Source organism: Pezoporus wallicus, unplaced genomic scaffold (genome assembly GCF_028554395.1).
Source record: "Pezoporus wallicus isolate ANWC-B61680 ecotype Strahan unplaced genomic scaffold, APGP_CSIRO_Pwel_v1 contig_5069, whole genome shotgun sequence".
Taxonomy (NCBI): Eukaryota; Metazoa; Chordata; class Aves; order Psittaciformes; family Psittacidae; genus Pezoporus; species Pezoporus wallicus.
The window spans coordinates 124,143-141,464 of record NW_026642361.1 but is presented as its reverse complement, the minus strand read 5'-3'; positions in this window follow the sequence as shown (position 1 = coordinate 141,464).

Sequence of the window (17,322 nt, the reverse complement as noted above, 5' to 3'; positions counted from 1 at the left end):
GAAACACTGGAGGGTCCTTCTGAACATCAGGAAACACTTTTTACTCTGGCACAGGTTCCCCGAGGAGTTGTGGAGTCTCTATCCTTGGAGATATTCAAAACCCATCCAGTTCTAAGCAACTAGATCTGGGAGACCTTGCCTGAGCAGGAAGGGATGGCACAAGTGGCTTCCAACCTCAACAATTCTGAGACTCTTTGGAAACTTGCACCTAGTTTAAACAATAGCTAACACCTTTTCTGCTTTCCTCCTTTGCTTTCTTTCACCATTTAAGAACTAGATTTATTCAAATGTTGTTCATAAAGGTGGCCTGCTGACAGAACTCAGAAAAAAATTCCTAAATCCTACAGGACGGCATGATCACATATTTCATAGATCTCAGTGAGATCTGCACCAATAATACATTCTGGCAAATCTCAAGTACAACACATGAGGTAAAAAGTCAGAAATTATCTTGCCAATTGTTCTTAACAATTTATTAATACTAATAAAAAATACAAACCAGACCCCTGTAGTTTTACTGCTTATCTGTAGGAGTCCTGTTTAGTAGTTTCCACATTAATATTTAACAAGGCTAAAACACTTAAGAATGTCCTTTTTAAATTATATAAACTCTTCTGTCTCACAAATTCCTTTTGGCTCTTTATGTAGTATGCTCTTTCATATTTCTTTCTTTTTCTCCTAGTTTATTCCCTGCTTTCTTTGCTACAAAATTCTTTCAGGTTATTATTTTTCCTTCATGCTCTCAAATACTTTAGAGAAAGAGCTGAAATAGATGTTTGTTCATCTGAAATACAACATTTTATTTTTAGAGTGTGGAAACATGTGTCTTTATCATAGTCCTAAATGCTTTAGTGGGTTCTTGGCACTTGCTCAGCTTAATAATCTACATAAAATAAATGAAAAGGGAGAATTGTAATTTCATAGAATCATAGAAGAGTTAGGGTTGGAAAAGACCTTGAGATCATCTAGTTCCAACCCCCCTGCCATGGGCAGGGACACCTCACACTAAACCATGTCAACCAAGGCCTTGTCCAACCTGGCCTTGAACACTGCCAGGGATGGAGCATTCACAACCTCCCTGGGCAACAAATTCCAGTGTCTCCCCATCCTTACAGTAAAGAACTTCTTCCTTATATCCAATCTAAACTTCTCCTCTTTAACTTTGAACCTGTTACCCCTTGTCCTACCACTACAGTCCCTAATAAAGAGTCCCTCCCTAGCATCCTTACAGGCCCCATTCAGATACTGGAAGGCTGCTATGAGGTCTTCACGCAGCCTTCTCTTCTCCAGGCTGAACAGCCCCTACTTTCTCAGCCTATCTTCATATGGGAGGTGCTCCAGTCCCCTGATCATCCTCGTGGCCTTCCTCTGGACTTGTTCCAACAGTTCCATGTCCTTCTTATGTTTAGAACACCAGAACTGCACACAATACTCCAAGTGAGGTCTCATGAGAGCAGAGTAGAGGGGCAGAATCACCTCCTTCGACCTGCTGGTCACGCTTCTTTTGATGCAGCCCACGATACAGTTGGCTTTCTGGGCTGTGAGCGCACACTGCCGGCTCATGTTCAGTTTTACATCGACCAACACCCCCAAGTCCTTCTCCACACGGCTTCTCTGAATCTCTTCTTTGCTCAACCTGTAGCTGTGCCTGGGATTGCTCCAACCCAGGTATAGGACCTTGCACTTGGCATGGTTAAACTTCATGAGGTTGGCATCAGCCCACCTCACAAGCATGTCAAGGTCCCTCTGGATGGCATTCCTTCCCTCCAGCGTATCAACCGAACCACACAGCTTGGTGACATCGGCAAACTTGCTGAGGGCGCACTCAATCCCACTGCCCACATCACCAACAAAGATGTCGAACAAGACTGGTCCCAACACCAATCCCTGAGGGACGCCACTCGTTACCGGTCCCCAGCTGGACACTGAGCCTTTGACCACAACTCTTTGTGTGCGGCCATGCACCCAGTTCTTTATCCACCAAGTGGTCCACCTATCAAATTGATGTCTCCCCAATTTAGAGACAAGGATGTCATACGGGACATCGTTGAACGCTTTGCACAAGTCCAGGTAGATGACATCAACTGCTCTACCCCTGTCCATCAGTTCTGTAGCCTCATCATAGCAGGCCACCAAATTGGTCAGGCAGGATATCCCCTCAGTGAAGCCATTCTGGCTGTCACCAAACACCTTGTTGTTTTTCATGTGCCTTAGAATGCCTTCCAAGAGAACCTGCACCAAGATTTTGCCAGGCACAGAGGTGAGACTGACTGGTCTGTAGTTCCCTGAGTCATCCATTCTCCCCTTCTTGAAAATGGGGGTTATATTACCCTTTTTCCAGTCATCAGGATCTTCACCCAACTGCCATGATTTTTCAAATATGATGGACAGTGGCTTAGCAACTTCGTTTGCCAGCTCCTTCAGGCGCTCGGATTTATTTTGTCAGGTCCCATGGTCTTGTGCACATTCAGGTTCTTAAGATGGTCTTGAATTAGATCCTCTCCTACAGTGGGGTTAGGGTCTTCATTCTCACAGCCCCTGTGTCTGCCTTCCAAGACTTGGGTGGTGTGGTCCCCAGACAGAGTTCCATTCTCTCCAGCCTCTCCCTAACATAAATAGCAACTCCCCCTCCCTGCCTGCCGGGACTGTCTTTTCTAAAGAGCCTGTAACCTTCCATTCCAACATGCCAGCCATAAGAGCCGTCCCACCATGTTTCTCTGATACCTATTATATCATAACCCCATAGACTTGCACACATCTCTAATTCCTCTTATTTGTTCACCATGCTACCGGTGTTTGTACAGAGGCATCTAAGCCAAGCTCCAAATGAAGCCGGCTCATTGGCTGGAGCGGCTGGAATATCTCTTCATTGGATTCATTATAGGTGCTGACAACTGACTGGGAGCACTGGGATGGAATGATGCCCCCCTCCCCCAACACATCTACTTGAAAACTTTCTTCACCAGCCTGGCAAGCCTCATACCAAAACTGCTCTTCCCCTTTGTTGCAGACGAGCTCCATGAGCCTCCAGTAGACCTGGCCTACTAAATTGAGTCCCATGTTCTAGATACTCAAACCTTTGACTATGGCACCACTGTTCTAACCATTTATTAACTTGTCAAATCCACCTAACCTTTTTAAGGCCGTCCCCTGTAGCCTGGAGAATTGACAAAAAGACAATTTGAGCTCCAGAGCCCCTAACCACCTCTCACAGGGCTCTGTACTCCTCCTTTATTTTCTCCAGGCTACTGCTATCTATATCACTAGCACCCACATGGATCGCTAGAGGTGGGTAATAGTCAGTGGGACTTACTAGAGCAGGCAGCCTCTCTGCAACATCCCTGATCTATGGCCCTGGCAGGCAGCACACCTCCCTTGAGACTGGGTCAGGCTGACAGATGGGTGCCTTTTAAAGTACAGTCCCCTACTACTATGACCTGTCGCTTTTTCCTGGCAGCACCAGTGAAGATCTTCCTTACTGGTGCATCAGCCAGTTGTTCATATTGCAAGGTGTGCGTTTCCTCATTAGCCCCCTGCAGGACAGCAAAGCGGTTCTGGGTGGGGACATCAGATTTAGGAGAAAACCCCTTGCTTTTAATTGTCCTCTTCCTCCTTTTTTTGTTGCTTTTGTATTTTTTTTTTGTTGTTGTTGCTGTTTCCTAGCTTCCCGGGTTAACGGCCTCCTCCTTTTTTCTCCTGCTTCCTCTCAGCTTCCCTGACATCTCGCAGCCTATTGACAGCATCCCGCAGCTCAGCCACCTACTGCAGGAGGACCTCCACCAGGGAGCACCGAGTGCAGCCCTGCCCATTGTGCACCCTCCCCTCACCAGACCAGTGCAGGCACTCTCCTCTCTACACCCCGAGCTCTGCACTGCAGCCTCCCCTCTCATCGGCTCTGTCTGGGTGCCTACGCTGGCCACCGCCGGGGCAGCCAGAGCAGAGCTCCCAGAGCAGGCCCTGGTCATGTGACAAGTCCTTACCATCCCGCCCGCCTGCCCGCCTGGACCTCCACACCGTATTCACTCGCGCTCCCTGGGGCAGGTTTTTACCCAGTCAGGGCTGGTGTCGTCCCTCCTGGCTCCGCCCCCTGTGAGTCAGCTGCTCGCTCTCGTCAGCTGAGCTGCCGGCTCCTGGGCAGGTCCTGTCGAGGACATGAAGTTGTCTGGGTGCCTCTTGCCGCTCTTAAATGACACTCCTGGACTATCCAGGTCATTTTATCTCCTTTTCAATATGACATATTGAAACAGTTCACAATATGTAATTTTGTATTATTCACAGGATTCTATATGCTCTGTTTTTTTTTCCCTTAATTCTTAATATTCACTTGCTTCACCAAAGAACACCTTACTATTCACTTTTCTTCCATTATACCCTTGCAAAGCTATCATGATAACTTCTTACCCAACGTTATCAGACTGTAAATAGGGATGCTCTGCTCAGCTTTCTCTTCTCATATGACATTGCTCTTGTTCAAGTGATGCCTCCATTCTTCCTACCTATTTTACATGCTGTTTCCCCAGGGTTCTGCTCAGCTGGATTTTTTATCACACACACTTTACATGATCTCTCTGTTTTCTTACCAATATAGGAGTCTAACAAGCCATTCATGTGATGAGCAGGGGATATAGAATGAGTCCACAAGGGAAAGTCCGGATAGGTGAGATTCTACTGCTGCCTGAACTAACAGAGGAGAAGAATGTGTTCAGACAAGCAAAGAAGATAAAATGCAGCAGATTTGTTCAAGGATGAAGTAGCACCAAATGGCTTTGCGTCAGCTGAAACAGAACAGCGCTGAAGCTGCTGAGAATGAAGTAGGTCGGTTGCATAAAGGAACTGATATGGATGAGACGAAAGACAAAATCAGTAAGGGTTTCTTTTAGAGCCTCTTCTGAGAGCTACCAGGAACTTTTTGTTTAACAAGAAGAATTACTAAAGACTCATGTCTTCATTTTCCATAATGTAGAGTTGTTATACCTTTAGGAAGATTAAGTGAAAGACTGTTGCATGTTTTGCTGAATAGTATCATCATCATGTTTTGTGAAACATGACCACAATCACGTTCAGGTACTTGATGTAATATGACCAGTTGGAATATAGGATGACTGACCTGGCCTGTTTTGACAGCACATGAAAATTGGCAGCATCATTAATGTGCTTATGTATCTTAAATAGTATTAAAATAGGGGCAATTAGATGAAGTTTTCAACAACTGAAACATACAGTGATTCTGTTCTCACTTTGTTTCTGCAAGGCACATGAAAGCTTTGCCCCTTCTCCTAGGTGGCTGAATGCTAAACTAAAAGAGGTTTTAGTAATTTCTGTATGGGGTTTTTCTGCAACACTGACTTTATAAACTCAGTACCACATTAGTACAGTGGCATAGATTTTAATTTGGAATTGTTTGAGAGCTCGCTCACATCCACAATGACAATCCTAATGACAGCACCTCTTTGGGCTAATAGAAATCTAGACTAGTAGCCTGCCTTCGTAAAGCAGCTAAATCATTCGTGGACAAACTGTAACTTGTTTTCTTTTTTTTTTTCTTTGTCTGCATACAAAGAGATCAGTTGAAACCATCGAAACTATTTCACAATGTTTCATAAAACATTAGGTTCAATGTTAAGAAGGTAACATAAGTTACACCAATAATGCAAAGGGAAACATAGGTAAATGAAGTGGCAACACCCAAGAAAACTCAGCATCAAGAAATACAAAAGAGACAGTAAAATCCTGGGCAAATTATATTACTCAAATGTATCTTGGTTGAAGAATAACAACTTGCTAAGATTGCCATATTTTAGTTATTACAGACTAATATTCATATATATAATAAAACATGGTGTTGAGCTTTGAACCATATTCCCCTGGTCTGACCTATTAAATCTGAACTTTCAACCTGTAGGTATGAATTGTAAATTGAAAGTAGTCTTGAAAATTGAATTAATTCTTGTTCTTGGAAAACTTACTGTCTCTTTGATTTTCTTGGAACATAAGAATATAGAAAATTCATATGTAAAGGTTTTCTGCCACTTTCATGGACATTGTACTGCATACATGATTTATCTTATGCACCATTTGGATAGTATTAGTACAGTTTGTTGTATTTTTCATTCAAGATTTCCTACAGATTTGCCTTTTCTGAAATATGTAGTTGCTTTGGGACATACTTACTGAACAACTTTTTAGCCTTAGATTACAAAGATAAGGCAGGTCAACAGTTTTAAAGTTATGGATGTTTCTGGTCAGATTTGAGCTGGGGAGAAAGCATAAGCGTGTTTTCTATTTGTAACTTGCAATTAAATATGATCATGTCTCAGGGTACTGTGAATTTGAAAAAACTTTATCACCAAATGGTTGCTTTCTGGCAGGTGTAGTTGCTATGAGAAAGGTTATTTTATTGGGAAAAAAATTACAAATTCTATAGCACATAGCTCAAAAGATAATTGTGCTAGCATTTTGCATAAAACATAAAGGGGGAGAAATTTTCACTGACAGATCTTTCGCAGAAGGATTTTTTTGGAGTTTGACTACCTTAGATAATGAAATGGTGGAGTAACCTTGAAAAGTAGTAGTAAGAAGCTGGTATTGCTTCTTGGTTAACTCATACAGGTCAATAAAAGGAAAGATTTTTTTACTAAGTCTGTGCTGCTATTCATCTTTTTTTTGCAAATAAATCTTTTCCTAATTTTTTTTCTTTTGACCAATGCCATACCAAAGTAATACTTTTAATGTCATTTTTTTAAGTGGTGGAAAATATGCAAAGCACAGCCAATGTGTATCATTTAGAAAATAATATGAGCTTAGTAATATGTTAGCAAATATTTGGATGTTACAGTTTAGTATCTCCACCATAAATATGTCAGCTCAACGTAAAAGTGCATTGTACACTGCTGCATTGTAAGGACAATGAAACTGAATCCATCTTCATTTTCATTGTCCAAATGTGCAATTAAACCCTGCTGATGTGGTAAATATAAAGCTGCTTTGTTGCTTCAATATGAGGTTGATTATTACATGGAAACAGCCTGATTTGAGTTTAAATGAGAAATCAAATTGATTAGCATATAATTAGAGATAAACAAGCAGGCTCATATAAAAATCTAACCTCATGCTAGCATTGTCTGTTCAGTTAAGTAGGGCTCAAACTGAGCTTTCCATTTATAAACATAAATTGGACTTGGAAAGCTGAAAATTGCTCTGTCTCCTGGCTTGCAGTGATATGATTCAACGTATTTGATACTCTGTCATTGTGTACTGACATTTAGAACACTGAATACCAATATGTACTGCGACAAAGTCTACTGAACTTTACATTTGTGATTCAAGTTAAAGCTTCTTATCTAGTATTTAAAAGAAAAACCTTGATGGCTTAATGGATAAAATGCTGATCTTTCTCAGTTCACCTTCTAAGCAATGAGCCCACGTACTGTTTGTGGTTAATCTCACAGAAGCAGGACACTCAGCAATCAGCAATTATTGTTCAAAGAAGACTTTAAGAATGTTTACAGTGTCATTCTAAAACTATTTTAATGGATTTTTTCAACCATATGACCATATACAACATCATTTTTAAAGTGGAAACTTAAGTGCATTGAAAAGGAACTAGGAAGATGTTGGACTTTTAATTGGATCCTTTTTTACAGCTGGACTTCACCAAAGTATTATTAATATAAGAGACATCTCCCATTCAGACAAAGCTAGAAATAGAGAAATGGAATTTAAACTGTTGCAAAGACTGATCTTGCTTGGTGTTCTAAATGCATCCAGTTTTATATTTGTAACTTACTTTGGAAAAGACTTGTTAAAAGTGTCTTTACAAGTTGTCTTATATGAACAGCATGAAAAATAATGGTAAAAAAGGCAACTGTATCTTGAGCTGCATCAGAAATGTGACCTACAGGCTGAGTGAGGTGATTCTCTCCCTTTACCCCACTCTTGAGAGACCCCACCTGGAGTACTATATTCAGGTCTGGGGCCCCCCAACATAAGAAAGACTCAGACCTGTTGGAGTGAGACCAGAGGAAGCCACAAAGATGATCAGAGGGTTGGAGCACCTCTCCAACGAAGACAGTCTGAGAAATTTGGGTTTCTTCAGCCTGGAGAAAAGAAAGATCTGGGAGACCTTACAGCAGCCTTCCAATACCTGAAGGGGACCTACAAGAAATCTGGAGAGGGACTTCTTACAAGAGCAGGTAGTGACAAGACAAGGGGGAATGGCTTTAAGCTAAAAGAGGGTAGATTTAGATTGGTTATTACGAAGAAATTCTTTACTGTGGGAGTGGTGAGGCACTGGAACAAGTTGCCCAGAGAAGTTGTGTCTGCCCTATCCTTGGAAGTGTTCAAGGCCAGGGTGAAGACAGCTTTGAATAACCTGGTTTAGTAGAATGTGGCCCTGTCTGTGGCAGGGGGGCTGGAACTAGATGATCTCTAAGGTCCATTCCAAATCAAATTAGTCCATGGTTCTATGATGATGAAATCAAAATATTAAAAAAAAAAAACAACAAATTACTACTGCTTACCTGGGTCCCTCTAGAATCTGCAATCCTATATTCATGAATTACAGAGGCAGATGAATCATTCAGTAGTTTAACAGGGCCATTTTCATTGCTTGGAATTAAGCTAATCCTTCTTATTACACTAATAATTGGGGAGGGGTGTTTATTAAGTTGTTCATGATTTTCCTTGAGGATGCTTCAGTGTTTACAATGTTGCACACTGTTACTAACCTCATGCATATTATTTCACCTTTGTTTTTCATTGAAGCAACTGAAGGATATATATCTGCAGCTTGATATCTCAAGCAGCTAGCAATAGTAGACTGGGTTAATACTCAAGATGGAGAGTCATATTGTCATATATAGCAACTTAAAGAGATACTGAGTACATGCGGACCATTTCTATTACAGGCATTTTACTTGCCAAACACCATAATGTTATGCTTAGAGTCAAACTTCTTGCTTGGAAATTGTAATTCTTTCAGATAAAGAAATTAGAAGTACAAGAATATTCTTCAAACCTCTATGCATAAATTAAACATTAAGATCTCATCCTTGGAAGGCTTTGGAGAGGGGAAAATATATGCCTCAAGATGGATTTAAATGAAAACATAAGACTGCCTTTTCCAGAATGATTATTTTTTTTTTTCAAGATAGATTACACCCAAATCTTTCTTGGTTTTTGCAACAGATTGTTCTGCATTTCCATAAAGCATTTATTTTTCAGTGCCCCAACAGACTGCCTGGAGATTTTACGCAGTCTCCGCCCTTAGGGGGTTTCGATATTCTGAGGTTCATTCCAGCTTGATTTATCTTCTGCTTTTCTAAAGAGAGCAAGGGAAAGATAAACATAACACATCTTGCTCCTAGAACTGCAAATTTATCTGTCAAATAGTTCTGTCAGAATGTGTGGATTATTCATGCTCTCAGAACAAGAGAGATTTTGAATTAATGTTTCTTTAAAATTGTAAATAAACGTGTTGGAAGAATTCTCTACTAATCAAAGAATGACCTGAGAAGGATGGGATACACCGTTAACAGTGGGGAAAAAAAAAAAAAAACAACAACAAAACCTACTCAAATGTCTGCCAGATTTTTAAAAATACTCGTTAAATGCATGAGAAAAATTGTTAGCTGGAGTTTAAAATTTAATTGGACAATTGCTTTTCAGCATAGTGAGGTAGATTTGCCATCTCCTTTCCTGATCACTCAGACAATTGTGGTGGGTAGTACTGTCTATCATAACCAGGCAGCCTGACCTTTTAAGTCAGTTAAAAAGGCCAAACAAGCTAGATTCACTGCTGCACCCTTTGGAAATGACAGTAAATTCACTGTGAGATCTCAAAGCTGAGCCTGCATTTGAACAGAAAAATGCTTGCCTTTCACTACTTTTCACAGTAATGAAAAGAAAGGCATTCCCTTGTCTTTCAATTATATTTCCAAAGGTTCAAAGGTAAAGACTTTGCAAGGTCTTCATAAATTCATATCTATGTAGCAAACAGTGGAGCAATAAAAAGATTTTATCTATTCAGCACACAGTGCAGGCAGGACTAGCAAATGAAGCAATCAGAATATTACCCAGTTGTCACAGATATGTTCTTACCTTTCTCCATTTTTTTCCTCACTGACGGCATGTTTTTAAAATATGAGAGGATGAATAGAAGCAGTTTTCTGTCACCTGAAGGTAGAAGTTGAAGATACAGATTGGAAATTGCTGATTACAGATTTTTTTTTTTTAAACTTGACCTAATGTAGAATTATTTACCTCTGAAACTTAGAATTTGATGTGAGATCCTTATCTGGGGGGTTTGGAGAGAAAGGTAAGAAAATAAGGAAACAATTTCTTTGACAAAACTGAGAGGCTATTTCTATCTTTCAAAAAAAAATAAAGATGGAAGAGATTTATACCTGTAATTGGTATAAATACTAAAGAGATGTTTCCTGCTGGAAGAAGTGGATGATGACCTTAAAATTAGACAGAATGATCTTTCTGAATTGCTTTCAGCATCTGTTACTTGATATTCCATTTCAGTATTCCATTTCTTTCTAGGTTTTATTAAAAAAAAAAAAGCAAGTGAAGGTCCAAGAGAGCAGGGAAATACAAAATAGTTGCAATTTTCAGCACAACAATCAAACTGACAGTCTGGAGAGAAAAAAAGTAGCCTGTGTGCAACAGGAAATGAAATAAGAAAGGATGTCCTTCATGAAAGTGCTCTTTCTTTCTCAGTCACTAGAGAAGTTTCTGACAAAGGCTGGTAATACAGTGGAAAAAAAGCTATTTTGTCTGAAACAGGTGAAAATCTTCTTTCATTAGGAGAATAAATACTTTGAAAACAGTTGGACAATTTATGAGTTTTGCCCATTGCCTTCAAAAGCAGTTTAGATTCTGAGGGACTCTTTTACAATAAAAATTGCTATGCAACACGAAAGGATAACCAAGCAAAAGATCTGCATACAAAGTATTGAAGGACAGCTGTCAGTCTCTAAGAGCACTATCACTAAATAAGCACAGGGTCACGCTTGTGCTAATAAACCCTACCAAGCTCAGCCTGGTCACACCCCCCTGACTACAGAGCTGTCAAAGCTGTTGTTAGAGCATTTGTTCTATGATATGATGCTCATGTAACGAAAAGATTATTTGGATTTCTTCTGCTCCAAGGCCTGAAATACAGACATAATTTCCTCTTTATTTCTTTTGTGGGTAAAGCTTTGCAATTGAAAATTCACTTACACAGCTTCAAGACCCAGACATCTACAAATCTTCAAAATGAAATAAATTTCCTATTTATCTGATAATTATGTGTGCTTAAAAATATTCTTTGCTGTAGCTATATATTATCTATCGTTGCTGAATGGAAAAACGCTATAAACAACTATTTAGTTAATATAAGAGCTTATTTTTCCCTTAGGAATTAATAATTTAGCAGAGCACATGATGGAAGGTACTTTTTCCCCATAGTCTTGACTTTAATACTTATCGTATTAGCTGGCTTTTAGTATATAGATGCTGCATACACAAGTTCTCCCCAAAATACGTACTTTAAAAATCCTGATTTTTATTTCATAAAAATCTTTGACCTCTGTAAGACACAATACTTGCTGATAAAAGCAATGAAGCAGTGTACCTACAGATTCAGTAACAATATCTCCATTTAATTTTCCTGAGATGCAGGAGTCACACAGCATTGTTGTAAGTCATTCAAAGCTGTGTAACCTTTGATGATATAAAGCACTGATCTCTCAGTTTTGATGTGTATTTCTGCCATGAGGCAGAGGTCAAAGCAATGAAAGCAGAGATGATATTTTAATTATATTTCAGTGCAGTAAAATAAAGCCAATGCTGATTAAAAAATAGAAGTCAAAGGCTTTAAAATTACTTTTTGTGAGGAGTTTTGTTGCTTTTTCATTTGTATTTGGGTTTGTTTGGTTTGTGCTTCCTTGAAAATTATGTTGTGATTGTCAAGGAATATATGACAGTTAAGAAATCAGTTATTTCAGAGAAAAGTGATTACGTACATTTCTTAGGCAATTTTGAGTCCTCTTCTTCCTCATCCCACCTACAGTTTTCTGTTTCAACAGAAAATGTCAAACGATGCAGTGCTCAAGAGATTACATATTAGTTGAATTCTGTTGTATTTCAAACAGTTGTTATTGAATTGAGAAAAAGCAAAACAAACCAACTGCTGTCATGTCTCTGCATTTCATCAGCTACTTTGGATTACCAGAACAGAAACCAGACATATTATCACTTTGTTCTGCAAGTCCAGTTTGCAGTGACAGAATAATATAATTGTAAAATGCTTGTCACTGGGATGAAGTTTTCAAGATATAATAGCTGAATAAAAATTCAGCACTTCTACACTTATGACAGGTGATTCATTGCTGCTTAGGAAAGCACTTACAGTATCTTTGTAGCCTAGAAAAAATCTGTTCCTGAAATACTGCCCTGACATTCATCATTTCCTCTTCCTGAATTTCCTGTGCAGCCTTTGATATCTCTTCCTTGAAAGCAAATGCAGCGAATAAAGAAGTAAAGCAGTGAAAAGTCTCCAGACAAGTCTCCATACCAACTATCACTGGCACTTTGCGTTATCCATTATAGCTCTTATACTCAATTGTTTGAAACCATGCAATTTCTGTGTGTTCATTTACAGACAGTTGTGCTCTAGGATATTTACCTAAGTCTATCATGCAGGTATAATTTTTAGTCACACAAGATTGCCAAAATACTTTTGACTAAGAAAATTAAAGAACATGGAACATAAAAATTGTGAAAATCCATAAATACCTAAAGTAAGTTGCTTAAAGGCAAGAAACAGGTGGTAGGACTGTATTTTGAGTCTTCCTACAGTCAACAAAGAAACCTCACCAGAGCTCTGCAGAGGTCTGAGCTGGGATTTGTACTGATTGACAGAGCCACATGTAACACAGCAAAACAGACTGAGGAGTGAAGTCAGCTACTGAGTCTATCTCACATTAAAGATAAAGGCAGACTTTGAAGACTTGTAGAAGCATCTCAGAAGATTGACTGACTCAGCAATAAAATATCACATGAAGCTTAAGGTAGATAAATATAAGATGACTTATATAGAATAATCATAGCTTCATGTATTATCTTCATGAGAAATGCTGAAATGACTGTTATAAACCAAGCAAACAGTCTTGGTGGGGAGGGAAATGAGAGTGGTGTTGGTGACACGCAGTTCCATGAAACCACCCTCTCAATGGCAGAGACACATTTCTAACATTGATTTGCTTTGTTATTCGAAATAAAAGGCAGGTCAAAGAACAACTTCATTATTCCACTGTACAGATCCATGAGTTGCTCCTATCTTGATCGCTGTGTGCAGTTATTCTCCCTCATCTAAAGAAAAAATATAGCATGACTACACATAATTTGTTCAAAGAAGGGCAACAAAGATGATAAAAGGCATGGAACAGCCTCCATATATTGAAAAGGTTAGTGGTCAAAGACTATTTATCTTGGAAAAGATATTACTTACAGGGGATGTGATAGAAGCTTAGAAATCACAAAAAGCACAACAAGGGTGAATAAAGGCAGACTGCTCATTGTGAATTACTCACAAAAGCTTTGTGACATGGGTTTGTTAGGACAAACCATTGTTACTACTTGAGAAGTTAAAAAAATATATTGCAGTAAAATACTATCAATCTGTTTTTTTCCTCTGTGTAATTACACCACTTCATATGCATCCTTCCATATTGAAAACTCTGTTTAAGTTTTCTTACACAGTGCTTCTTTAATTCATACCCAGAAGGAAAGTTGAGGAATTGTTCACCACAAAAATGGATATATAATTACAGGATGGAATCAGAAATCAGAGTCAGAGAACCAAAAATCAGAAAAGAATACCAGAAGTTAGGAAAATTCTATGCTAGTATTTTTAATATGATTGTTAAACTTTATGTATTCTCCTGGAAAAGTGCTGTACATAACATGTTTAACCACTCATGTAGGAGAAGGTTGTACTGGACAGAAAAATCGTCCTTAAGGAATTTTGAGGGAAAAGAAAATCAGACTTTGCATACCATATATTTCAGAGACAACTGGAAGTTTTCAGTCAAGATATTTAGGAAGAAAAGTAGTTTTTCCAGTTGTTAATTTTAATTCAAGTTGTTTTTTTACCTAGTAGAATCTTCTGCCTGTCTGTACTGGAGGCCTCACCATAGCCAGATCTGGAGTCATATTTTCCTGTATGATATATAGGATTAAAATTGTTTTTTGAAGGCTTTTAAAAGGATACATTACATACATGAAACAGGAGAGAGTAGATGGGCAATACAGATGTAACTTGAAAAGTTTATGAATCTTTTGTTTTCTATTAATTATTCTTAAATCACTTTATGTACCTCAGTAGCATGTTCCACATACCATGTCCTGCAGAAAACTCTATCCTATCATATATTTTCATTCTATATTTATTAAAATGTTACAGGCAGCTGCTACACAATGAAGCCTGAAAGTTACTATTTTATTTTCTGTTTACCATGTCTTCAAGATTAGGCTCTGTACACAGACAGGTACAGAAACCTGTAATTTATGACTTCCACTGTAGTTTAGGCAGGAGGTAGCTTCCGAACAGATCAGTGTTATCAGAATTTCAGCTATCTGTTCATGCTCTGCAGCAGAAAGTTAGATGTCTATAGGATTTTGATAGGAGAAACTTGCCTGCCCAAGGAATTGAGTTTCTTTCACACTAGACAAGGATTCTGAGGATCTACATTTTTAGATTTTATTGCCTAAATCCTTTTGTAAATCAAATCTTCTTGCACTGCCATAGTGTCACTGTGATTACAGAAAAATTATACCAAGTAAAACTTCTTTAATTTTTCAAATTCCAAAGTAAGTATGCACCTAAATGCGAAAGGAGACCTCACCAAAGGGGTTTTCTTTAAACAGACCAGTGACAATAATTGGCAGCAGACTGTATTTTCTATACTAACTTTTGGCAGATTTTTTTTCTTTTTCATTTTATGGCTTAACCTAAGAGCTAATCCTGGAAAGGATTTTGTCTCACTTAGCAATTAGGGCAAGAAATGATATAAGGTCTGCTGTAAAAATGCCAAAATATGCAATATTTTGTCTCTGAGACAGCATACTGATCTGCATGTTAAGACAAAATGTTGTTCCTTCTCTATGGCTCAGACTTAAAGATGTATTTTAAAGGATGTTAAAGTAACTACAACACTCTATAAAGAAGCACACAAAAAAGATAAATGTAAAGAAACAATGACAGGTTTTACTAGAAAAAAAAAAACAATGTCAAATTGGTTATCACTATTCATCTTTAAGAATACTTTTCAAAACCTTTCTTGTTTAAAAAGCCTGAAGGATGAAAAGACAATATGAGCGCCATACCTGACAAGCCACCAAGTTATTTAATATTCTGGAAGAGATACACAGCAGCTATGAAAATGTATGCACCTTTCTTTTACTTTTAAGGAACGAACTGAAATTTGTCTGCAATTGTATCTAAAGTGCTCTCTCCTGAAAAGAAACAAGAATCTCTCAGCTTCTTCTGAAACACATGTACACAAAAGTATTATTTTTTAGTTATGATAATCTACTATAAGATGATGGGAACCCCAGGTCACTTCCCTCTCACTTCACAGTGAAATAGCTGAGCCACTTTAATGTTGGCATCCTCCAGAGATGAGTCTTACAAGAATTTTTAACAGTTTTTACCAGTACAGTATACTCAAACTCTTCTATCAAACACAAACTAGAGCAGGAGCCTTACAAATGGAATAATTTTTACTGTACTTAAGCACATCTCTGAAGCGAAAGTGAAATAAAGAAACAGTAGGAAAATAAACTCCATAATGTTAGAGGCTTGAGTTTCTAAACACTGTGATTTGTCATCATTCTTGCAAGGACAGTTTAATTAGCAGAGTTTGTCAAATGGAAGGTGTGATAGTCTAGTTTGTCAAATGGAAGGTGTGATAGTCTGTATTTCTGTTTGATTAGGTTTCTTTTTAAATTCTTAAAAGAATAAAAAAGAGATTGCAAAGGGATGAGAGTCCTTAAATGTGCTTAATAAAGGCTGCATAAGTCAGATGCACTGTTGCATCAGTTATGAAAATTTGTCTACAAATGGCAAAGTCCGAACTGCAAAAATTGTGTTATTCTGTTAATTTAAAACGTAACTTCTTTCATCCAAGAAGTCAGCAAAAGGAAGAAGAGAAAGAGAAATCGCTGCAACAGAGAGTGGCTGACCTTAAGTAAATAATTTTACATGTTCTGAACATGAGCTGGCAGTGTCTGTTTGCAATCTAGAAGGCCCACCGTATCCTGGGCTACATCAAAAGCAGTGTGACCAGCTGGTCAAAGGAGGTGATCCTGCTCCTCTGTTCTGCTCTCATGAGACCACACGTGGAATACTGTGCGCAGTTATGGTGTCCTCAACATAAGAAGGATGTGGAACTGTTGGAGCAAGTGCAAAGCAGGGCCAAGAGGATGATCAGGTGACTGGAGCACCTCCCGTATAAAGACAGGCTGAGAAAGTTGGGGCTGTTCAGCCTGGAGAAGAGAAGGCTGCGTGGAGACCTCATAGCAACCTTCCAGCATCTGAAGGGGGCCTATAGGGATGCTGGAGAGGGGCTCTTGATCAGGAACTGTAGTGACAAGGAATAATGACTCTAAGCTAAAAGAGAGTAGATTTATATTAGATATTACAAAGAAATTTTTTGGGTGGTGAAGCGCTGGCACAGATTACCCAAAATAGTGGTAAATGCTCTATCTCTGTCAGTGTTCAAGGCCAGGTTGTACAGGGCCTTTGGCAATATGGTCTAGTCTGATGTGTCCCTGCCAATAGTAGGGAGGTTGGAACTAGATAATCTTAAGGTCCTTTCCAACCCCAACCATTCTATGATTCTATGATTCTGTGATTTGGAATACTCTCCCTAGCTTTCAGTGAGGATAATATAGATTTTCTTTAACAGAGATATTGGGAAAAAGAAAAAAAACATATTTTAGATATTAGTACTAGAAAAGGTTAATATTCAATAAAGCACTATAAGGCAAATAAACTCATTTGATAAATGCTGTTCTGTTTTCACTAAATATTCTAACAGTGTTCAATGATTATTTGTGTGTGAGTAATCCAAAAATCATCTCTGGTGCATGGAGTGTTTTTTAATATTTTTCTTGATTAAATTCTTCAATAATAATTAGAATTAAGAAAATAAAACTGTCCATATATGTTAACAGAGTTATTTCTGAGTCGCACGGTACAAAGTTTCTTTTCTAACTTTTAAAAGGTAGATTTGTCTGTCAGTGATATAAAATAGCTATGGTACAAAAATA